The following is a 26,922-nucleotide window of genomic DNA, read 5'->3' on the forward strand; positions in this document are numbered from 1 at the left end:
TGGTGGGTTAGTCACTAAGTCGTGTCTGATTCTTTCAATCCCATGGACTGTAGCCCACCAGGTTCCTCTGTCCATGGGATTTCCCAAGCAAGATTCCTGGAGTGGGTTGCCATTTCCTTCTCCACCAGGGATCTCCCTGACCCAGGGATTAAACCCAAGTCTCCTGAATTGCAGGTGGGTTCTTTATCAACTGAGCCACCATGGAAGCCCTATGTATCATTAGAATTCAAGAAAATTTTACTTTATGGATGAAGATGTCAGAAAAGTAGGGCAGTAAAATATCAAAGCTATCAAAGCAGGAGACACTTGTTTTAGAGGCACGGGGTACGGCACCATGTGTCAATAAGTGACCATTTGTGGTCATATAAAGTCCAATCTGGGCTCCCCTGGTGGCTCAGTGGTAAAGAATCCACCTGCCAATGCAGGAGACCCAGATTCAATCCCTGGGTCTGGAAGATCCCCTGGAGAAGGAAATGGCAATCCACTCGGATATTCTTGCCTGGAGAAATCCACAGACCGGGGAGCCTGGCAGGCTACAGTCCAACGGGTCACAAACAGTCACACATGACTTCCATATCTTTTACTTTTTGTTTCTCATTATTGTCCTCCTGCCTTGGCTAGGATCTTCAGAGAAATGCTGAATAAAGTAATGAAAAAAAAAAAAAAAAAACCATAGGGTTACACCAATGTGTATTGTATTTGCTATAGAGTTTTACTAAGGAAGTTTTGCCTATTTGTATTTTTCTAGTTTGTTTTTTTCAATTAATTGGAAAAGGGTGTTGCTTCTTATTGACTGCTTTTTTGCATTTATTGATATAACCACATTTTTACCCTTTAGATTACTAATTTGATGGATTATAAAAATTGAAGTATAATGTTAAATCAGTCTTGAATTCCTGAGCTCAATTTAACTTCATAGTAGTAATTACCATTTTTATATGTTGTGAGACCTAGATTGCTGATCATTTCCTTGGAGTTTTTTCCCCTTTGTGATCATGAATGAGATAGACTGTATTTCCTTTCTTCTTTTGTCGTCTTGGTATCAAAGTTATGCCAGTCTCATAAAATATATTAAAGCTATTCCTTTTTTCCTGTTTGCTGGATGAGTTTGTGTAATATGGAAATTATCTATTGTCAAATGTTTGGCAGAAATCTAACAAAGGGAGATGGAGCTTTTCTGTTGGAAGGGTTCTGATCACAGAATAAATATCTTTGATGTTTACCATGGTTTCTATTTCTTCTTGAGCTACTTTGGTAAACTATATTTTTATTCAAAATTGTCCATTTAATCTAAGTTGAGTGTTTATGTGTTGACATAATGTTTTACAATATTATCATAATTTTGTCTGTGATACATGTAGTGATGTTCACTTTTTTCTCATTCCTCCATTGTTTTTGTTCTTCACCCCCATTTTGAAATGAATTATCCTAGGGAATTAATAAAGTGTTTATATATAGTTATGAACAGTGTGAAATCAAATGGGCTTTAGGAAGCATCACTATGAACAAAGCTAATGGAAGTGATGGAATTCCAGGTGAGCTATTTCAAATCCTAAAAGATGATGCTGTGAAAGTACTGCATTCAATATGCCAACAAATTTGGAAAACTCAGCAATGGACACAGGACTGGAAAAGGGCAGTTTTCATTCCAATCCCAAAGAAAGGACATGCCAAAGAATGTTCAAACTACTGCACACTCGCACTTATCTTACATGCTAGCAAAGTAATGCTCAAATCCTTCAAGTTAGGCTTCAACGGTATGTGAACCGAGAACTTCCAGAAGATCAAGCTGGATTTAGAAAAGGCAGAGGAATCAGGGATCAAATTGCCAACATCCACTGGATCATATAAAAAGCAAGAGAATTCCAGAAAAACATCTGCTTCATTGACTACACAAAAGCCTTTGCATAGATCACAACAAACTGGGAAGTTAAGTTGGTGGGAATACCAGATCACCTTACCTGACTCCTGAGAAACCTGTATGCAGGTCAAGAAGCAACAGTTAGAATCAGACATGAAACAATGGACTGGTTCCAAATTGGGAAAGGAGTACATCAAGGCTATATATTGATACCTTGCTCATTTAACTTATATGCAGAGTACATCATGAGAAATGCCAGGCTGGATGAAGCACAAGCTGGAATCAAGATTGCCAGGAGAAATATCAATAACCTCAGATATGCAGATGACACCACACTTATGGCAGAAAGTGAAGAGGAATTAAAGAGCCTCTTGATGAAGGTGAAAGAGAAGAGTGAAAAAGCTGTCTTGAAGCTCAACATTCAAAAAATGAAGATCATGGCATCTGGTCCCATCACTTCATAGCAAATAGATAGGGAAACAATGGAAACAGTGACAAACTTAATTTTTTGGGGATCCAAAATCACTGTGGACAGTGACTGCAGCCATGAAATTAAAAGATGCTTGCTCCTTGGAAGAAAAGCAATGACAAACCTAGACAGCATATAAAAAAGCAGAAATATCACTTTCCCTACAAAGGTCTGTATAGTTAAAGCTATGGTTTTTCCAGCAGTCATATATGGATGTGAGACCTGAACAATAAAAAAGACTGAGGGCCAAAGAATTAATGTCTTCAAACTGTGGTGCTGGAAGAGACTCTTGAGAATCTCTTGGACAGCTAGGAGATCAAACCAGTCAATCCTAAAGGAAATCAACCCTGAATATCCATTGGAAGGACTGGTGCTGAAGCTGAAACTCCAGTACTTTGGCCACCTGATTCGAAAATATGACTCAGTGGAAAAGACCCTGATGTTGGGAAAGATTGAAGGCAGGAGGAGAAGGGGACAACAGAGGATGAGACAGTTGAATGTCATCACCAACCCAATGGACATGAGTGTGAGCAAACTCAGGAAGATGGTGATGGTGATGGACAGGGAAACCACTGCAGTCCATGGATTGCAAAGAGTTGGGCATGACTGAGTGACTGAATAACACCAATAAATAGCACTCAATGTCTTTCTTGAAAAGCAGTATACTTTTGAAGAAGTTTACCTCTAGGTGATATATCAAAATGCCCATGCAAAGAACACATATTATGTGGCTTTATTAATAATCTTATTAAATCTTATTTTTTGTGTTATAAGTTCATTATACCAATATTTTGTCATTGTGAATGTCTCATTTTCAGAAAAAGCTTAAATAAATAGCTCATGTACAAAATTCAAGTAGGATGCATGCTGCCTCCCTGCCAGTTTTAAATTGCTTTTCCGACAAAAACATTTTTACCCTAATGAAAGCTGAGTAGCACAATCCAACATATTACAGAGGCAGGTAGAATGGCCAATTTTTCTATGACTCTTATTCTAGTTCAGTTAAAAAAAATAACTTTACAACTATTAGGTTTTAGAATGAGATGTAAAAATGGAAATAAATATTTATTTTCTCTTTTTTCATGAATTTATTCAACTAAACAATAAGTGAATGAATTAATAAAAAGACAGATAAACCAGCTTATCATGCTAGGTCCTAAGCTATAATGCTTAAATACATTGGCTTTTAAGCTAAAAAATAAATACCTCTATATTTTTCACTTCATGAAAAAAGTATGTGAGTCAAGGGACATGTAAAACATTTTCAAAGTGCAAAGAATATTAGGGAGATTTTATAGTACTCCTCTAAGCTTTCATATTAAAGGGGAAATTTTTTCATTAAAAAATGATACTTTAATTTGAGCAACATTTCAGAAATTGTGATAACAGATATTATCAACTAATTTATACCTTTGTATAATTTATAGATAAAATTTTAAGCCAATTATACCAGCATGTCTGTTGGAAGTTTAACAGTGAATACTCCTTCTACTCATTCAGCAGTAGCTATTTCTAAGATAAGACCTGGTAAGAGTAAAACTTCTTTACTCTCTAAAAGTAGGTGATGAGAATAATGCAGCTAGAACCCAAATTATTAAATACAATAATCTATATGCAACTATTATTAATGAGAACTTCAAGTATTAGGCCACATATGAATTATAGCAACATAAAAATGTTCACTAAAAAGGCCATAACATAAATATGATATAAATAAACTCTTCAGATTTTATAAATCTATGGATGCCCAAATCACCAAGATTCAGGAAACTGTCATTTGTTTTGGAAATCACATTTCATCCTTTCTAGCTGAAGCAGAGCAGAGAATTTTAGTGAGGCTGAGCAGATGAACATGTTTCCTCATTATTAGGACAATATATCCATTTGCACAGGAGATTTTATCTTATTGCCTCATGAGGTGCTACTGAGACAGGTGAGCTGAGAGCTGACAGTGAACAAATCCCACTAGAGAGATTATGTAGAGACATCCAAGCTGCTTAAGGGCTTAAAACAATTATTCCCTTATTTCAGTGTTCAAGAGCGCTAAAAACATATTTCTGAGAGAAATCTCATAAATTTAGTATTTATAGCAAATTATCATTGCACACAGGAAATAGAGCTTCTCTGCAGCACAGGCAAAGAGAGCAGGCAATGCCTCAAAGTTCAGGAAACGTTAATCATGGCTCAGGGAGGGCATGCAGCGGGCCATCTAACTCATTAGCCAGTTTCTTGGCGGAAGAGAACAGAGTGTGTCCTATATAGAAGATCACTATGGTGAGTAATACCTTCCCTTGTGAAAGAATTAAGCTAAGACATGCCAACTAAGAGAATAAGACTCCTTCCCCCTCATCAAGACCTTCTTTGAAATAAGGTTACTTTCTTTTATCTATATTCTCATAATGTCTACAGGATTACCCCCGAAATCTGATATGCATGTCTCAAATGTGTCAAACCAATCAGTCCTAAAGGAAATCAACCCTGACTATTCATTGGAAGGACTGATGCTGCAGCTGAAGCGCCAGTATTTTGGCCACCTGATGAGAAGAGCCAACTCACTTGGAAAAGATCCTGATGCTGGGGAAGATGGAGAGCAAAAGGAAAAAAGGGGCAGCAGAGGATGAGATGGTTGGATGCCATCCTTGATTCAGTGGACATGAGTTGGAGTAAACTCCGTTAGATAGTGATGGACAGGAAACCTGGCGTGCTGCGGTCCATGGGATCACAGAGGTGGTTATGACTTAGCAACTGAACAAAAGCTGTGGGAGAGCTACAAACAGGAATCATGAAGAAGCTTTTTTTATATCAGCATTGCTGGTCTTGTCTGCTGACTCAGCAGTAAGGAATCTGCCTGCAATACAGGAGCCGTGGTTTTGATCCCTGGGTCAGAAGATCCCTTGGAGAAGGAAACGGCAATCCCATGGACAGAGGAGTCTGGTGGGCTACAGTCCATTGGATCGCAAAGAGTTGGACACTACCTAGCAACTAAACAACAATAGTCTTCTCCACTAAAGACAGAATTAAGTTTCTCCCTCCAACTAAAATTACAAGTGCAAGGGTTAACATCAATAAATAGTCATAGATACATATCTCAGACCTTCTGGTCATTGATTCAGATTTACTTCTGAGCTTCTCATTTTCTAAGGCAGGATCTAGAAACACAAATGTTTCATTTCTTCTGAAATTCAATCAAAATGAGCTCTCTCTCTAACAAGATATTAACAGTTCCATTAACCACTTTGTAAATAGAAAAAGCAGAAGAAATATACTTTCTGAGCAACTATAAAACTAAGCAGAAAATTGAATTCACATACTTTTATTCTTTTAACAGATAACTACTGAGCACTTGCAGTAATAAAGTGGACAAAAAAATCATCATTTTCATGGAGTTTATGCTGTATGGAGAAGAAAGAAAAAAGTAAAATATAAAATTAAAAATATGTAAGAGACTAAAAACATTTAAATGTTTATTTTATATAGTGAATATTTTCATTTAGGTTGCCTAGGTTTTTTGTCCTTCAAACAAATAATGAGAATCAGGTCAGGAAACATTAATAGACAACTTCAGGATAGGTAAACAATTTTGCTGAAATCACACAGTATCCCAAAAGATATGATTTCAACTCTGTCTTCCAATTCCATGCCTGGGATTTTTCCATTATAAAGCATTGTCTACACAGCAATAAAAGTAAATTAAATGTTCACAAAGAGTTGTGTACTGAGACTCATTGAAAGAGAACAGCCTAACAAACTGAAAAATTGAATATACACCTGAATATTTCAGAGTTCTCCACTCACTGTTTCAAAAGAAAGCAGGACTCAATGAGAAAAAAATAAAGCAACTGTATAATTTGCAATACAACACTTGTTATTCTCTTTTTACATTTTTTTTTATGGTACTTGCTTTGAGAGGATTTTTGAGTCTGTTTCATTGCATGTGCTTCTATTACATAGTTCTATCGATACAAGGGATAAGGAGATAATATTTCGGGTGAGGAAGCAGTGGAAGAAAACTCAGGAACAGCATAAGTACCTAAGAACGGGAATAGCCAACAGAGACCACCGGAATCTGGGTGAGTCTGCCTATTCTACAATTGCTAGGACAGCTTCACTGGGTAGATTCGGAAATAAACATCTATGCTGAAATATTTTCATAGGCTATTTAGATGGCCACAGATGGGTAGTAGTTGTTTTGTCTAGGTAGAATAATTATGATTCTTGAAGGGAAAGTAAAATTACCAAGGAAAACAGGAAATCAAATTTTAAATAGTACTGCTTTTTATTAAGCCATCGTTATTAGCCTGCTTCGAAATGCACAAGACTGATGTGGAGATGCCAAGGGCACAACAACATGCCAAGTGTATTGAAGTTAATTATGACTGATGAGCTTGCAAAAGGTCAGGAATTAAATGATAGAATGGACAACACACACACAGATTTGCTTCTTCTAGGACTGCACAAAGGCAGAACAACAGAGAGAATCGAGCAATTAATTATCCAGTGAATTTAATCAGTGCTTTCAGTGTTGATCACCCAAGCAACTTCCTATTTCCTGTCCAAATGGTCCACTAACTACATTCTTCACCTACTTTCTTCTTTTCCAGACCTCAGAGGGCTATGTGAAAATGAAACAGGCACATGTCAGATAACTGTGATTGTATTTTACTTCTTTCTTTCCCAGCATAGACGGTATTATTTTACTGTTTAAAATAAGGCCAAGAGACCAACCAGATCCAGTGCAGGAGGTGGTTAAAATAGCCAGGCGTGGGAAAAACCAGGGGCAAACTTAAGGTATGTCCTAGGGAGTATGAAAATCAAGTCCAAGAGACTTAATTCTATTACAATTTCTACAGAGTGAACGTGGGTCCACCAGGAAATTAAATATATATATATATATTTTAGATAGATTGTTATGGGCTTCCCAGGTTGTGCTCGTGGTAAAGAATCTGCTGCCAATGCAGGAGACGCAGGAGACATGGATTCAATCCCTGGGTCAGGAAGATTCCCCTGGAGGAGGGCATGGCAACCCCCTCCAGTATTCTTGCCTGGAGAATCTCTAGGACAGAAGAGCCTGGCAGGCTTCAGTCCATGGGGTTGCAGAGTCAGACAGGTCAGAAGCGACAGAGCACACAGATGTATGTATAGTAGGGTGCATATGTCAATTACAATCTCCCCATTTATACCTCCCCTCCCTTCCTTGGCTTCTCTGGTAGTTCAGATGGTAAAGTATCTGCCTGCAACGCGGGAGACCCAGGTTCGATCCCTGGGTCAGGAAGATCCCCTGGAGAAGGAAATGGCAACCCACTCTAGTACGCTTGCCTGGAAAGTTCCATGGATGGAGGAGCCTGGTGGGCTACAGTCACTCCCTTCCTTGTTCCCAGGTAACCATAAGTTTTTTGCTTTTTTGTTTTTGTTTTTACACCTGTAACTCTGTATTGTTGATAAGTTCATTTCTGCACTTTTATTAGATTTCTCATATAAGCAATATCATGTATTTTTCTTTGACTTACTTCACTCAGTATGATGATCTCTAGGTCCATCCATGTTACTGCAAATGGCATTATTTCATTCCTTTCCATGGCTTAGTAATATCCCATTGTACACATGTACCACCTCTTCACTATCCATTCCTCTATTGGTGGACATTTAGGTTGCTAAAGAGAGCTATTCTTAGTTAACCAGTTTACCCAGGAGATCTCATACCTCTGATATATTCATCTAGATTCATTCTTTTACTCCAGACTTCTCCCTTGAGTTTCAGAGGTGAAAACTCAACAGCCTGCTGAATGTCTTCATCTGTATGTCTTGCACCTATCTCAAAGTCTACTTATTTCTACCTGACTTGCTTTTCCTCATTAATTTTCAGTTCAACTTTTGCTATCATAAACAACTCAAATCCCCAAACTAAAACAACTTGGAATTTATCTTTGAATCCCTTTCATCTCATCTATAATATCTAATCAATTACCAAACCTTTCCAATTTTATTCTCTAAATACGTGTTTCAAAACAAATACATCTTTCATTCTATCCCATTCTTTCCATTATTATAATATTACCTCTGAAAGAATTCAATGCCTGTTCATGTGTCATAGATGAAGAAATTCAGACTGAAGGATAAAGTAATTTACAAATGAGCAGTGGTAGAGACAGAATTCTAGTTCAGGTTGTAGGACCTCCAAGTCTGAGTTCTCCACCACTATCCTACTAACTTAGACAAAGTCCAGGTTCTTAAACATAATCTCAAAGCTAATTTCTACCAGACAAAGTTAAACAGGTAAGACAAACTTTATTCAAAGTTATTGCAATAGGGGAGAGAGACCAGAATGCAGTCCAAACTCAATTCCATTGAAACAAAGGGTGAAGATTGTTGAAGAGCAGGGATACTGATGGTTGGTGGGGGAGCACAGGCCATTTGCATTTGTTAATTGACCTTACCCAAAGGAAAAATAAACTCTCTTATCTTCATGATACAGGATAGTTTTACAATTTGGAGCAAGATGCTCACATAATCCAGGGTCCCTTCTCCCACAGAAGCTAGAAGATAGGCACACTATCTCCCATGATGCTTACATTTCAAATAGATGACTTCTAGGTCTTCAAGAAAGATATTCCTAGTTTGTAAAACTGGCAAGAGGCTTTTGAGAATATTTTCATTCCAGAGAGGCAGAGAAAGAATTTCTAAGTTTTGTTTTTTTTTTAAAAAAGGCTCTAAGAAAAGAGAAGTCTGCTCCCAGAGTCAAGAAGGTAATTACTAGTATAGTCAAGATGAGGGAAGTGTTAAGTTCATCTTGTTCAATGGACTGTGCAGCTTTCATCGTGGAGACCTTGGCTTCTTCTCCATCCTTATTTCTCATCACAGGATACCATGCCCTTCACTTCTATACCATCTTCACTCTATCTGAGGAAGTAATTTCCATATAAATGTGTGTTTAAATTCTCCCTCCAGATGGGTGCTGGGAACGTGGTCTGGTGCTAGGAGCCTGAAGCCACGTGTTGTTGTTCTTGTTGTTAATAGTGGTTCAGTCATGTCCAACTCTTTGTCACTCCATGGACAGCAAAAGGCAGGCTGCCCTGTCCTTCACTATCTCCCAGAGCTTGCTCAAATTCATGTCCATTGAGTTGGTGATGTCATTCGACCATCTCATCCTCTGTCACCCCTTTCTCCTCCTGCCCTCAATCTTTCCTGGCATCATGTGAGTCTTGTTCATTAGGAAAGGGAGCAAAGGGAATTTGGCATTCACTACCCTCCTTGGAAGAAAAATTATGACGAACCTAGATAGCATATTCAAAAGCAGAGACATTACTTTGCCGACTAAGGTCCGTCTAGTCAAGGCTATGGTTTTTCCAGTAGTCATATATGGATGTGAGAGTTGGACTGTGAAGAAAGCTGAGTTCCGAAGAATTGATGCTTTTGAACTGTGGTGTTGGAGAAGACTCTTGAGAGTCCCTTGGATTGCAAGGAGATCCAACCAGTCCATTCTGAAGGAGATCAGCCCTGGGATTTCTTTGGAAGGAAGGATGCTAAAGCTGAAACTCCAGTACTTTGGCTACCTCATGCAAAGAGTTGACTCATTGGAAAAGACTTTGATGCTGGGAGGGATTGGGGGTAGGAGGAGAAGGGGACGACAGAGGATGAGATGGCTGGATGGCATCACTGACTCGATGAAAGTGAATCTGAATGAACTCCAGGAGTTGGTGATGAACAGGGAGGCCTGGCGTGCTGCGATTCATGGGGTCGCAAAGAGTTGGACACGACTGAGCGACTGAACTGAACTGAACTGAACTGAACCCTCAACTGAAAGATACGGTCTTTATGTAAAACTGTCATTTTGGGGAAGACAGAAATAAGTCAAAATATTGATTGGAGAGGAGGAAATTTAGCTTCATGTGATGTTTTGAATGATTTGAGATTTGATATTGTCAGCAGAATTTGTGGGCTCGGAAGTAGGGGAGGTGGCATATTGCAATAATCATGATAGTTTTCTTCATGATCATGGAATCCAGACAGTCTTTATATCTGGATAGTCTGAATCTATGTGGACTTTCTGAATGAAATACTGTACTATACAGGCATGCCTTATTTTATATTGCACTTTGCAGATACTGTTGGTTTTTTTTTTAATAAATTGAAGTTTTGTGACAACCCTGTGTCCTGCAAATCTATTGGTGTCATTTTTCTAACAGTGCTCACTGCTTGTCTCTGTCACATTTTGGTGATTCTATTAAATGTGCAGTAGTTTTATGTTTAAAAAGCGATATAATTACCTTAAGTTGAAAACACATAAAGCTACTGTACACTTAATAGATTATAGGGTAAACAGAACTTTTATGTGCATTGGAGAACCAAAAAAAAATTGTGTGACTTGCTTTACTGTGATAATCACTTTATTGTGGTGGTCTGGAACTTGGCCTGTAATATCTATGAGATGCGCTTGTATTTATTTTGCTAGTGGTAAACTTTTGTTTACTAATTAATGACACTGTGACAGAGCAAAGAATGCTTTTAAAGTATATTCTTTCAAGATATTCTAAACCTTTGCATATTTGTAAGGTAATGTTTACATCTAGTGTCCCAGACTCAGTGTTTCTTTCCTTATACAGACTTTCGTGATCTCTCATATGTTAGAATATACAAAGGGGAAAAAGTGGAAGCAGTGACAGATTTTATTTTCTTGAGCTCCAAAATCACTGCAGATGGTAACTGCAGCCATGAGATTAAAAGACACATGCTCCTTGGAAAGAAAGCTATGACAAACCTAGACAGCGTATTAAAAAGCAGAGACATCACTTCGCCAACAAAAGCCCATAGAGTCAAAGCTATGATTTTTCCAGTAGTCGTGTATGGATGTGAGAACTGGACCATGAAGAAGGCTGAGCATCAAAGAATTGATACTTTTGAAATGTGGTTTTGGAGAAGACTCTTAAGAGTCCCTTAACTTGCAAGGAGATCAAGCCAAATCAATCCTAAAGGAAATCAATCCTGAATATGTACTGGAAGGACTGTTGTGGAAGCTGAAGTTCCAGTACTTTGGCCACCTGATGTGACGAGCCAACTCACTGGAAAATCCTGATGCTGAGAAAGACTGAAAGCAAAAGGAGAAGCGGGCAGCAGAGAATGAGATGGTTAGATATCATCACTGACTCAATGACAATGAATTTGAGCAAACTCTGGGAGACAGCGGAGGACAGAGGAGCCTGGCATGCTGCACTCCATGGGGTCACAAAGAGTCAGACACAGTTTTGTGCCTGAACAAGAAATTCTCAGCTCAAGAATTATCAGGAAACGTGTGTGTTTAATTAGTTCATCAAAATAATTTATCAGAACTGATATGGTGCCAAATACTATATAAGGCACTGCCAACACAATAGTGACTGAAGTTAAACATAATATCTGCTTTTAACTAACTTGAAGTGAGTGCAGAAGGCAGGCATCAAGTAAATAACATTATGAACATGAACAAATGCTTGGTGAGGTCATACTCATACTTAGAGGCATCTGAGTTAGTAAGTGGAGTCCGGGGAAAACTTCACTGTAGGTCCAATCCAGAAACAATGCTATTTTTGCTTCAGAAAGTTGGCAGTTAAATTGTCATGTGCCACAGGGATTTCACCCATCAATGAATCAAAAGAGAAAAAAAAAGGATTCAGGATATATGTCCTCAGAAGCACAAATCCTCATGACATCTAATTTTGCAAACTGCCTCTGACTAAAGTCTTTCTGTCCCACTGGTGCTGAACTTCCATGACAATGGGGCTACCTCTAATTGTGTTCCTTAGTGCATATCTAGATGACATTATTTGACATAAAGAAGAATTGATGCTTTTGAACTGTGGTGTTGGAGAAGACTCTTGAGAGTCCCTTGGACTGCAAGGAAATCCAACCAGTCCATTCTGAAGGAGATCAGTCCTGGGTGTTCTTTGGAAGGACTGATGCTAGAGCTGAAACTCCAATACTCTGGCCACCTCATGCGAAGAGTTGACTCATTGGAAAAGACTCTGATGCTGGGAGGGATTGGGGTCAGGAGGAGAAGGGGACGACCGAGGATGAGATGGCTGACTGGCATCACTGAATCGATGGACATGAGTTTGAGTGAACTCCGAGAGTTGGTGATGGACAGGGAGGCCTGGCGTGCTGCAATTCATGGGATCGCAAAGAGTCGGACACGATTGAGAGACTGAACTGACCTGAACTGAAGGCCTCCTTGGTGGCTCAGTGGTAAAGAATCTGCCTGCAATGCAGAAGATGTGAATTCAACCCCGGGTCAGGAAGATCTCCTGGAGAAAGAAATGGCAATCCACTCCAGTATTCTTGCCTGGGAAAACCCCTTGGACAGAGGAGCCTGGTGGGCTACAGTCCACGGGGTCGCAAAAGCGTCGGACGTGCCTTAGTGGATAAACAACAACAGCAAGGGGTCAATATCTGTACTGAATAAATACAATTCATGGGGTCGCAAAGAGTCAGACACGACTGAGTGACTGAACTGAACTGAAATGTATTTTGTTTTTAAAGGTTTATGTCTTACATTTGACCTTAACTCTTTACAAAACGGGGTTCACTGGTGGCTCAGACGGTAAAGAATCTGCCTGCCAACACAGGAGACCCAGATTCGATCCCTGGGTTGGGAAGATCCCCTGGAGGAGGAAATGGCAACCCATTCCAGTATTCACGCCTGGAAAATCCTATGGACAGAAGAGCCTGCCCGGCTCAGTTCATCGGGCTGCAGAGTCAGACATGACTGAGCGAGTAACAACAAGGGCTTCTTTCTGTGGCAGGAGTTGTTTTTTTTTTTTTCTCCCTCCTCAGAGGTATAAAGAGACCTATTATAGGGGCATTCTGGTTCCAAATAGGAAAAGGAGTACGTCAAGGCTGTATAGTGTCACCCTGCTTATTTAACTTATATGCAGAGTACATCATGAGAAACGCTGGGCTGGAAGAAACACAAGCTGGAATCAAGATTGCCGGGAGAAATATCAATCACCTCAGATATGCAGATGACACCACCCTTATGGCAGAAAGTGAAGAGGAACTAAAAAGTCTCTTGATGAAAGTGAAAGAGGAGAGCGAAAAAGCTGGCTTAAAGCTCAACATTCAGAAAACGAAGATCATGGGATCCGGTCCCATCACTTCATGGGAAATAGATGAGGAAACAGTGTCAGACTTTATTTTTTTGGGCTCCAAAATCACTGCAGATGGTGACTGCAGCCATGAAATTAAAAGACGCTTACTCCTTGGAAGAAAAGTTATGACCAATCTAGATAGCATATTCAAAAGCAGAGACATTACTTTGCCGACAAAGGTCCGTCTAGTCAAGGCTATGGTTTTTCCTGTGGTCATGTATGGATGTGAGAGTTGGACTGTGAAGAAGGCTGAGCACCGAAGAATTGATGCTTTTGAACTGTGGTGTTGGAGAAGACTCTTGAGAGTCCCTTGGACTGCAAAGAGATCCAACCAGTCCATTCTGAAGGAGATCAACCCTGGGATTTCTATGGAAGGAATGATGCTGAAACTGAAACTCCAGTACTTTGGCCACCTCATGAGAAGAGTTGACTCACTGGAAAAAACTCTGATGCTGGGAGGGATTGGGGACAGGATGAGAAGGGACGACAGAGGATGAGATGGCTGGATGGCATCATGGACTCGATGGACGTGAGTCTGAGTGAACTCTGGGAGATGGTGATGAACAGGGAGGCCTGGCGTGCTGCGATTCATGGGGTTTCAAAGAGTCGGACACGACTGAGCGACTGAATTGAACAGGGACTATGGGCTTCCCTTGTGGCTCAGCTGGTAAAGAATCTGCCTGCAATGCAGGAGACCTGGATTTGATCCCTGGGTTGGGAAGATCCCCTGGAGAAGGGAAAGGTTACTCACTCCAGTATTCTGGCCTGGAGATTTCCATGGACTTTATAGTCCATGGGGTTGCAGAGTCAGACACAACTGAGCAACTTTCCCTTACTCACTCACACGGTGACTATGAAGGATTAGACATGGAACTGTTTCACCAAGATCCTGGTCACCACAGACACTGTCTAAAGATCCACCACGTGGTTTTAATCCTGTTAGTCTACTTGTTGCTTGTAGACTTTGATCAACCCGGTGGTCTTGCAGAAAGGGTAAAGAAGCAGACTGACATTTATCCTGGAACACCGTTTGGTGCTTTTCATTCATTCACTTCAAATGAATACCTGTGCATTAAAAAAGGACTAATAACTGTGAGATATTTTGGAAACAGAAAGACATCTGCAGTCTTAAAAACAGTGGATAATTTCCCAGAAGGATAGGTTTTTGAAACAGTCAATTGTATCTGCATTGCTTCATTAGATAATTCACTCATCTGTAAGAAAATGTTTGGGAAAATGGAAAAGATTTTCAGCAGTGCCTTCATTGGAGAAAATCTGGTATATTTAAAATCATTGGAAATTGTCCTCCTAAACATCAGATGTCCTTGTTATTCATGTTCCAGTCTTTGTAATTAAAAGATTGTACAAAAAAATCAAACACTTCATTAACTAACAGACTGACAGCTCCCAATTAGTCTCCAGTGAGGATTCCTCCCAACCAAACTTGAGTGTTTATCTCTGCCCATGGCATCAATATCTTTGGTAGTTGCCTGTTGATGATTTAAGAGGCTGTCAGTTTTATTTAAATAAAATGTTCATAAATTAAGGTGAAAAATCTTGCAGAAAATGCAGAACTTCAGGAAAGAGAAGAAAATGATGAGGAGAACTCTTTATCACAGGTCAAACTGTTGATAAATGAGAGTCTGTCTGAGTTAAGATCAGTTAAAATTGGAAGAAGGGAAGATCAGGGAGGTTGATGACATGATAGACATTTCACAAGGCACTGATCTGAGAATCAACGAAGTAAAGGAACAACTGGCAAAACTTATGAGGCTCTTGAATATATTTACAAACTGACTTCTTTATTCTTTATGTGCCATGTTAGCATACAGTTTTGAAGGAAAAATTATGATCTTCCGATCCAATCAATACCAAATTCATTATTCGATCATTTTCATTTTTTTTACATTATTGATTCCATTATTTATTTATTTTTGGCTGTGCTGGGTCTCGATGTGTGGGTTGTAGAGGTGGGGGCTACCCTCTAGTTGCCTTGCACAGGCTTCTCAATGCAGTGGCTTCTCTTATTGTGAAGCAGGAGTTCTAAGGCTCTTGGCTTCAGCAGTTAGGGCTCCTAAGCTCCAGGGCACAAGCTCAATAGTTGTGGTGCTCAGCCTTAGTTGCTTGATGGCATGTGGGATCTTCCGGGACCAGGGACTGAACCCATGTCTCCTGCATTGGCAGGCGGATTCTTTACCACTGAGCCACAAGGGAAGCCCCATTATTTGATTATTACATAATTCATGCTTACTTTTTATTTTTAAAACATCAATAAAGTGAAATGATTTTGAAATATAAATGTTATTATTCTTAAAGATACATTTCCAATCAAACTGGTTAATTTTGTCCACTATTTAGCAGCATTAAATCTTCACTGTAGGAAATGTATGTGACCTTTTACAGGTTCCAATTGTCCTCACACAATGAAGATGGCTTTGAAGTCACTAAATTTCATTCTTTGCTATCAAGTAAACAAGAAAACCCTCCCTCTTACTTTTTTCCCTTCCATTTCCAAACATCCACACCAGTTCCATATAATCTACAAGCTTAAAATTTGTAAGAGATCTCACCTTTTTGGATTCATTCTTTATAAATGTTCTTATCTGTATTATGGAAAAATATGAAAACCAGTAAAAATACTGAGGAAAATATCATCGTCATTAGCAGTTTATGCATATTGTTCTCCTTCATAAAGAATGATTACAATCTAAAAGGTCTGAGGGTGACTAGGGTTAGGATAAAAGCTTCTCTAGATAACAAGTTCTCTGGATCACAAGTTCTCTGGATCACAAGTTCTCTGAATCTCTTCTCTGGACAGTTCTTTTACAGTGATTCATGTGATGAAAGTGCAGCTCATTATCCAAATGACCTGATTCTGATGAAGTCATCATATTTTATCCATCATTGCAAGAGAGGAAAACTAATGGTTTAACAGAATGTCAGGTCAGATCACTGACCATTGATAATTACACAAGTAAAGGGCATGCATTTTTAATTGCTATTTTGAAGCATCATTGATTCATTCAGAAAAAAGTTAAATAAAAGGTAAAAATCATCAGGTTATACTAAGTGTATGAGTCAGCAATGAGCACAGTAGATGGAGCCAATATTTCACTTAGAAAAAAATGTCTCCAATCGGTCTTTGATTTTTATACAATTTTTGTTTTGAATTAACCAGATAAATTATTTGTCTTCTTAAATTAAGTGGAAGAGTCAGTTGTTCAAACTGTAATTGAACAGATCATTCTATTCATAGGCATAAGGTATCAAAAGTCATTTATTGAAGTCTTATTGTGTTCTTTTTAGTTAAAAATTATAGATTTTTACAAGAGAAGCAAGTAAGTGTATTGTTTAACTTATGTTGATACTGAAGTATGTGAGAAAATTATCAATTCTCCTCGTATCTTTCAAAGCAAAAGTAAATATTTTGAAATTCTTACTATTTTATTTAATGCATTTTAATCCCTGAGCAAAGTACTCTAAAATATAAAATGTGCAAACTAAAAAAGGTACTTTTAGCTATTAGTATCCTTGATACAAATTGAAATTCATTACTTATGCACATACATTTAAAATAGATGTGTAACATCATATTTGGGCTTCCCTCATAGCTCAGTTGGTAAACAATCTGCCTGCAATGCAGGAGACCCAGGTTCAATCCCTGGGTTGGGAAGATCCCCTGGGGAAGGAAATGGCAACCCACTCCAGTATTATTGCCTGGAGAATCCCATGGACAGAGCAGCCTGGCAGTCTACGTCCATGGGGCCACAAGAGTCAGACATACTTAGTGACTAAACAATCATAACATCATGTTTAATAAATAATTGAGAATTATGTTTCACAAAGCTTTCACATTTTATTTTGTATTTATTCTAAAACAGTTGGTTTTGCTTTAATGTTAATCTTCTAATAATCATTTTGTAGAAATTGCTTATAACATTTCACATACAGTAAGTCTGTCTTTAAGGTAGGTTTAATTAATACGTATAGGCCGTTGATTCATATGAGTTCCAACTTGCCACAGATCAATTTAATTCCTCTAATATGCAGGAACATTATTCTTTTTCATTGCTTATAAAGAAATCAATTGATTGACTGCATGATTGGTTTAATGATGTATATTCCATCTTGTTCCACTAAAAATATATGACAACTAACAGAAAACATGGGCTTCCCAGGTGGTACAGAAGTAAAGAATCTGCCTGTCAATACAGCAGATGCGGGTTCAATTCCTGAGTTGGAAAGATCCCCTGGAGTAGGAAATGGCAACCCACTCCAGCATTCTTGCCTGGGAAATCCCATGGACAGAGGAGCCTGGGCAGACTACAGTCCATGGGGTCACAAAGAGTTGGACACAGCTGAGCACGCATGGGCACACACAGAAAATGTGTGTATAATAAAATGATCAGACATAGTTTAAAACTTAGGGCTAAGGAAAATAGACATTATGACAAGTGGTTAGTATCATAGTTAAAAATGGCATAGATATTTAAGTTGTAAACTCCTAATTTGCTGTTATAATTAAACTTTTGATTTGTTTCTGGCATTACTGGCAGTTGAAGTGAAATGGAGACATAAGCAATCACAGAAACATTGTTTTTTTAAGGAAAAATAAGAAAGTTATTTAGACACAGGTGATTGACAAGTTCTATAGTATTGGAAAATGCCAAGAGCTTCCAACTACGTTTTGGAGTTGATTATTATTATTATTTTAAATAATTCCAGTGCGGTGCTAAGCATAGGAATCAGGAGCTTAGGGATTCATTCTTGGCTCCCTGACTCTCCCAAGTGGCTCAGTGGTCAAGAATCCGCCTGCCAATGCAAAAGATTCAGGAGACTCGGGTTTGATCCCTGGGTCAGGAAGATTCCCTGGAGAAGGAAATGGCAACCCACTCCAGCATTCTTGCCCGGGAAATCCCATGGACAGAGAAGCCGGGTGGGCTAAAGTCCATGGGTCTCAGATAGCTGGATGTGACTAAGCAGGCACACACGCATCTCTAAATATCAACATTTGTGCAATTTGATTAATTCATTTAACTTTTCCTGAATTCAGTTTTTTAATCTGTAAAGGAAAAGGGTTGAGCAAAGTGGCAGTTATCAACATCTTTATAGCTACAACATCCCATTCTCAGTGGGTTCCACTTTCTTAGCAGAGAGAAAAGAGCATGATATTTCAAAAGGTCTATGATTTAGGTAAGTTTCTCATTAGGGAAAACTTGTTTTAAGAAGTTAGGGGTCACCTCTCCCTTAGGTCAATGCACTCAGAATCAGGAAGAGAACTGATCAGTTTGGTTAGCCTGAGAGAGGGCCCTCAGGAAATGAAGAGGATCTAGTCACTGGGTGCTGTATGTCAACTTCCCAGCATGCCTCCTTCCTCACAAAGTTCAACTGCCACCAAGACGAAATGCAATGAGGGCAGGAACTGGGTCTTACTCCATCCCAGGATGGTGAAGGAGCCAGGAGAGAGTGCTGCCTGATTAACTTTCCAGTCATCCTCTTCTTGTGGTGACAGGTTACCAAAATCAGTGTTTTGACAACCGCTGGGAAGCAGAGAAGCAGCTAATGTGAGATTTCAGGTCTAATGTCACAGCCTATCTTGAAAATTGTGTGGAGTCAAAATAACCTTTGAAAATCCTTTAAGAAGCTTATAAATCATGGCATGTTGGATTTTGCACACACACACAAAAAAAGCCTAATAAAGCGGGGGGTTTTTTTTTGGGGGGGGATGTGTATGCTATATAGAAATGTGCAATGTGACAGAAATACAAGCTAACATTAGTTTACCTTTTTTTTTTGCCTTTTCATACTGTTCATGGGGTTCTCAAGCCAAGAATACTGAAGTGGTTTGCCATTCCCTTCTCTCCAGCAAAGACTCTTGAGAGTCCCTTGGACTGCAAGGAGATTAAATCAGTCAATCCTAATGGAAATCAACCCTGAATATTCATTGGAAGGACTGATGCTGAAGCTGAAACTCCAATACTTTGGCCACCTGATACGAAGAACTGACTCATTGGAAAAGACCCTGATGCTGGGAAAGATTGAAGGCGGGAGGAAAAGGGGACAACAGAGGATAAGATGGTTGAATGGCATCTCGATGGATGTGAGTTTGAACAAGCTCTGGGAGTTGGTGATGGACAGGGAAGCCTGGCGTACTGTAGTTCATGGGGTTGCAAAAAGTCAGACATGACTGAGCGACAGAACTGAACTGAACTGCACTGCACTACCATTTTTTTAAAAATGAAAGAGAGAGAGAAATGGGAGAATGAAAAGGGAAAATGAACATATAGTATTGAATTTGCATGAGTTAAGTGTGTACACAATGCAGTTGTTGTTGTTCAGTCACTAAATCATGTCCCACTCTTTGTGACCCCATGGACACTAGCCTGCCAGGCTCCTCTGTCCATGGGATTTTACAGACAAGAATACTGGACTGGGTTGCATTTCCTTCTCCAGGGGATCTTCCCAACCCAGGAACTGAACCCATGTCTGCTACATTGACAGGCAGATTCTTTACCACTGAGCCACCTGAGAATCCCATATGATGCACTACATATGTCCTTAAATAGCAGCAGCTGTGTGAGACTGTGAAATGGGAAGGGTGTGAACTGACATCAGGATGGGTGAGACTCCTAGTTCACATGCCATGTCCTTAGGATGGGAGACCTACAGGACACACTGTATTTATTGTCATTACTTGGGACTGGTCCAAAGGACCTGGTTCCTGACTGCTTCATGAATTAGTCAAGGTGAATTCCATTCCTCCCTTTCTCCAACCCCATCCTTGTATTACTACACCAAGAGTATACGGTTAGGTAGTGATGGGGATCTTTTGAAGTTCAGAGCAAGACAAGAACCTGTGAGATCCTTTGAAAACCTTCACAAGCGAGCCACCTACCCACTGGACCACCTACCATTTCAAACCCAAAGGTGGCAGGCTCAGACATAGTGGGTTGAGTGATGCTGCATTATCAAACAACTCCAAAATCTCAGGGGGTTAAAATGACAAAGATCTATTTCTTGCTTATCCTACGTGGCCATCATGATTTAACAGGGGCTGTGTTCCAGATTGTGTTCCTTCTGAAAGTCAGGCTGATGTGAACTCTGTTATGTAGCATGGCGGAAAGCAGAAGTGAAATAAAATCATATATGGGCCCTTTAACACATCCACCTGGATGAGACACATGTCTCTTCTGCACACCTTGCATTAAAGTGAAATGAAGTGAAAGTCGCTCAGTCGTATTCAACTCTTTGCGACCCCATGAACTATACAGTCCACGGAATTCTCCAGGCCAGAATACTGGAGTGGGTAGCCTTTCCCTTTTCCAGGGGATCTTCCCAACCCAGGGATCAAACCTAGGTCTCCCGCATTGCAGGCAGATTCTTTACCAGCTGAGCCACAAGGGAAGCCGAAGTATACTGGAGTGGGTAGCCTAGCCCTTCTCCAGCGATCTTCCCGACCCAGGAATCAAACTGGGGTCTCCTGCATTGCAGGCAGATTCTTTACCAACTGAGCTATGAGGGGAGCCCCACCTTGCATTGGCTCAAGCAAATCATGTGGATCATATCTTGTACAAAGGAGACAAGCAAGGACAACCTGGCTTTATGCTTAGGAACACAATCGGAAATATTTCCTGACTATCACTAATGACCATTGCAATAAAGAGATGTGCCAATGAGTGAATTCCATTAGGTCTTCAAGTACACCCCAATCTGGCCTTATGCTATTGAATAAGATTCTGGAATTGGGTGGTTGTTTCACTTTGGTCACACTGAATGAATTGCATATTGCAGTGGAGGAATAAAGAGTGCTATCACTTTTCCCCTTTATTTAAAAAAGAAGGAGGATGAGGAGAGAGAAAGAGGGAGAGAGAAATTACTCCTAGTAGTAGCCTTTCAAGTGCAATTTGAAAGCCAGCATGATACATTTTTTTTTTTTAGTTAAATTAATGCTTGTGATAGAAAAATGGGCCTTAAAAGATGTTCATGTTCAAATCCCCACTACCTAGGAATATTGCTAAGTGGCAAAGCAGAATCAAGATTCTAGATGGCATTAAGGTTATTAATCCATGACCTTGATATACAGACATTATCCTGGATTGCCTGGGTGGATCCAATGTAATCACAAGGTTTCAAAAGCGGAAAACAGAGGCTGAAGAGGAGGTCAGAAGTTAGAAGAATGAGATGTAAGAACTCAACCCACCATTGCTGACTGAAGACAGAGGAAGACAAGGACTTCCAGCAGTTTCCAGAAGTTGGAAAACACAAGGAAATAGATTCCTCCTAAATCTTCCAGATGCTGAAGCTGAAACTCCAAAACTCTGGGCACCTGATGCAAAGAACTGACACATTGGAAAAGACCCTGATGCTGTGAAAGATTGAAGGCGGGAGGAGACGAGGAAGACAGAGGATGAGATGGTTGGATGGCATCACTGACTCAATGGACATGAGTTTGAGTAAGCTCTGGGAGTTGGTGATGGACAAGGAGGCCTGGTGTGCTGCAGTCCATGGGGTCGCAAAGAGTCAGACATGACTGAGTGACTGAACTGAACTGAAACCTTCCAGAAAAGAATGCAACCCTGCTAACACTTTGATTTTATCCCAGTGTGGCCCACGTCAGATTTCCAACATACAGAATTATAAAATAATATTATTTGTGTGCTAATCTACTGATTTTGTGGTAATTTGCTGAATTAATATAGAAAATGAAAATAATATCTTGATATTTTAAAAAATTGTTGGCCATACTGCAAGGGATCTTAGTTCCCTGATCAGGGGTCGAACGTACGTCCCCTGCAATGGAAGCACTATGTCTTAACTGCTGGACTGCCAGGGAATTCCTATATGTTTACATTTCTAAAGACTAACTTTATTTCAAAAGCCATGGATACTCTAAGAATTTCTGTTAACTATTTCAAGATATCAATAATATGTACTTAAAATGAAAGAAATAAAAAGAAGTACATTGGTCTGCATGCTATTTTTTCCCAAGAGAAGTTCTCTCAAGCCATTTGTTTGAATATGCCACTGTTTCTATCTCAAGCAGGAATGCAGCATGGTTTTCAGGTAGAGGTGTTAGCATCTAAATTTTTAGACTCCACTGGATACAGATACCAACTTTTAAATTAATGTCTTAATTTTTTTCTTCCATCATGCTCTAGGTTTCCATTGCTTTCTTATGGCTAACTCAAAATTTTTTTGAGCTTCCACCTGTCCTTGCAGCTGCTTTTGATTCAGAGGCCATATGTTGAAAAAGATGGAATCAAAAGGCATTCAGAAAAAAATAATGACATTTTAAATCTACTTGGTGACCTTATGAAGGGCAAGAACCATTTCTTACTCATCATTATGCATGCTTCAGTAACTTTCTTGGGGATAGGAGGTCAAAAATGTCTGAAATAAATGAAGCCATGTGGCATCAGTAAGCGTCCTGGAGGCCTCCAGAGTGGGAATGTACATGCATTAGGAAGTAGAGAGAAACAGTGATATAGTCAGACAACACGGGATTTGGAGTGTAAAAACCAAGGGTGAAGTCTGGCATCTGTCACCCCTAGTTGAATGACCTTGGGCGAGTCATTTAACCTCTCGAAGCCTAAGCATATTCTTTTACACATGCATTAAATAGTAGCACTGATTTCCAGTTTCCACTTGCGGAAATGTTATCCTACCAAGGTATCTGGGTTTCAGTAAAAACATTATAAGCCACATGAAAAGGCAAGGTAAAAATGCTCTCCCAAGGGATAAAGCAACATACCAAACCAGGCTATTACAATTTTAGCTTAATATTTTCAGAATTAATAATAAGACACCAAACCACAGCGAGAGGCTCAAAGAACACCAGGCAGGATAATTACAACACACACACACACAAACACACATACCCACTCCTTGGCATATCACATTAAAACTGCGCCAAACAAAAGACAAAAAGAAAATTTGGAAGACAGGCAGGGGAAAAAAAAAAAACATGTGACATAGAAAGGAACGAAAAATAAGAATAAAAACAGTTTCTTGGCAGAAACCACAGAAGCCCAAATACAAAGGAATGACATCTTTAAAGCAATGAAAATAAATTTTTTTCAACCCAGGACTCCATACTGATAAAAAGTATGATTTGAAAATTAAAGGAAAAGTAGGCATTTTAGATAAACAAAAACTGAGAGAATTCACTGCCAGCAGACTGGCATGATAGCGATGTGAAAGGGAGTTCTATGGACAGAAAGAACATACAAGACAGAGAAGCTTGCCTCTATACAAATGAAGTGTCAGAAACTGAATAAATGAGGGTAAAATAAAATCTACTTTTTCTTATTTTTGATTTTCTAAAATATCCAACTTTTTAAAGCAAACATAGGAGAAGGCAATGGCACCCCACTCCAGTACTCTTGCCTGGAAAATCCCATGGACAGAGGAGCCTGGTGGGCTGTAGTCCATGGGGTTGCTAAGGGTCGGACACGACTGAGCAACTTCACTTTCACTTTTCACTTTCATGCATTGGAGAAGGCAATGGCAACCCACTCCACTGTTCTTGCCTGGAGAATCCCAGGGACGGGGGAGCCTGGTGGGCTGCCGTCTATGGGGTCGCAGAGTCGGACACGACTGATGAGACTTAGCAGCAGCAGCAGCATTAAATAGTGTTTATAACAGAAATAAAAATAAAATATATGACAATAGCACACAGGATCAGAGAAGACAACTTGGAGATATAATTGTAAGACCCTTACACTGGGTGTGAGGTAGTATATTACAATTTGAAGGTATATACTGTTAAAGTGCTGCACTCAGTATGTCAGCAAATTTGGAAAACTCAGCAGTGATCACTTTACCAGGACTGGTAAAAGACAGTTTTCATTCCAAATCCAAAAAAGGGGGTTTGGATATCCTGCCATTTGTTGTTGCAAATGACAGGATTTTCATCTCTCTCATGGCTAAATAATATCCATGTATCTTCCACAGTCCAAGGGGTCACAAAGAGTCAGACACGACTGAGTGACAAACACTTTTACACGTCATGCATATAAATATTCATTTACTTATTCACTGTTGATGAACACTTAGGCTGTTTACATACATTGTCTATTGTGTATAATGCTGCAATGAACACTAGAGTGCAGACATCTCTTCAAGATCCTGCTTGCTTGCTTGCTTGCTTTCTCTCTCCACCCCACCACCCCACCACGTCTCTCCTTTTATCTTCACGTAAAATGAGACAGCTGGCTCAAATAGTCATTCTACTTTCAATTTTTGGAGGAATCTCCATACAGTTTTTCATGGTGGCTGTACCAATTTACTTTTCTACCAGCAGTGTAGAGGGCTCCCTTTTCTCCACATCTTCACTACCATTTGTTATCTCTTGCCTTTTTAATGATAGCCATTCTAACAGAGGAGCCTTCCCTGGTGGCTCAGATGGTAAAGACTCTGCATGCAATGCAGGAGACCTGGGTTTGATCCTTGGGTTGGGAAGATCCCCTGGAGAAGGAAATGGCTACCCGCTCCAGTGTTCTTTCCTAGAGAATTCCAAGGACAGAGGAATCTGGCCTGTTACAGTCCATGGGGTCGCAGAGTTAACATTCTAACAGATGTGAGGTGAAAGCTCATTTATTGCTTTGATTTGTATTTCCATGACAATAAGTGTGTTGAGCACTTTTTCAGGTACCTGTTTGCCATTTGCACATCTTCTTTGAAAAATATGTTTATTCAGTTTTCTGTCCATTTTAAAACCAGATTGTTCAGATTTGTTGCTGTTGTTGTTTGCTATTGAATTGTATCAGTTTTTATATACTTTGGATATTATCTTTTATCAGATATATGATTCATAAATACTTTCGCTCATTCCATGTTTGCCTTTTCATTTGTCGATGGTTTCCTTTGCTGTGCAGAAGCTATTTAATTTGATGTTATCTCATTTATTTTTGCTTTTGGAAATGGCAACCCACTCCAGTATTGTTGCCTGGAGAATCCCATGGGCAGAGGAGCCTGGTGGGCTACAGTCCACAGGGTCGCAAAGAGTCGGACATGACTGAGCGACTTCACTCTCACTCTCTCTTTGTTGCTTTAGTTGGTGGCTTTTAATACAGCCCTATCTAGAATCAAAATGTGAATAATCCAAATTTAAGCACATCAATTAACAGATTGTCAGATAAAATATAAAAGCAAGATACAATACCCTGTCTACAAGAAACAATTTTAAATATGAAGAGATAGATTATAAGCAAAAAGATGGAAAATGGTAACCCAAAAGAAAGCTGGAATAGCTATGCTAATGTCAGACAAAGTAAATTTCATCTCTGAGTTATGTGGGCTATTCAACAACTAAGACAACAAAAGTAGTTAAGTGGTAGAACCAGGATCTTAATCACCATGCTATAGTCTTTATAAAAAAGTAAACTTATTCTGCCTTCTGTGAGCTCTTTGGAGGGATTTAAAAACAAACATTGATTCTCTGAGCTGGACTTTTTTTAATGGATTAGTGTTGCTTCGGTTCTTTCTCAATGCCTTGATTTTGCTTGTATATTTCAAGAGGATGATCTTATTCATATCATGTCCAGCTGAGACATGATACACTAAAAGAAAGAAAGAAAGAAAGAAAGAAAGTGAAGTCACTCAGTCCAACTCGTTTCAACCCCATGGACTGTAGCCTCTGTTGCCATTTCCTTCTCCAGGGGATCTTCCCGACCCAGGGATCGAACCTGTGTTTCCCACATTGTAGGCAGACACTTTACCATCTGAGGCACCAGGGAAGCCACCAATAAAGGTCCTGTACAATAAAGGTCATGGCATTATAGAAGGTTAGAAGTGAGAGGGATTCAGATCAGTATATGTAGAGTATGCATTACTGTAAACAGGAGGAGGTAGAGAATCAATTAATTCCGCAGTTACAGCCATTAATTTCAGAACAGAACCAAGCACTACATGTCCCAATAGTCTCCTAATGTCAAATACACCATTTTTTCCTCTTCCTATAATTTTTTTTAGTTGTAAGGGTTAATTAGAGTAAAACTCCATTCAAATAAATATTAGGCAAATGGACCCTTTGTAAATGAGACATTCTCTAATAGTTCATTTACTAATTGACTATTTGGCAGCTGATACATATTTTTCAAAAGGAACCAAAAGGATGGAGGCCAGGGGCCCCTAAAAGGGTCAAGCTGTGAAATGCAGGATAAACGGTGGGTTTCAAGACTTTGAAAAATAATGTTTCTGTGGGAAATTGCCTTCAGAGTTCCCACCTCTTCCCCAGATGTTTATTACCCTTTGGCAACGTAGGATCTGAGTCCTGAGCACCAAGACTTACTAATTCCCAGGTTTTTTTTTCCTCTGTAAGAAGCAGCACCTCCTGAGCAGTGCTTCCCTGAGAACTGTAAATTAGAGGATATGGCCACACTAGCCCTGGTCTTGTAAAGAACATGCATTTCAGTCTAGAGAATAATCTCAAATTTTGATTTAAGACAGAATTTGGTATTTGTCCCTGATCCCCA

This window comes from Budorcas taxicolor, chromosome 2 (assembly GCF_023091745.1).
Source record: "Budorcas taxicolor isolate Tak-1 chromosome 2, Takin1.1, whole genome shotgun sequence".
NCBI lineage: Eukaryota > Metazoa > Chordata > Mammalia > Artiodactyla > Bovidae > Budorcas > Budorcas taxicolor.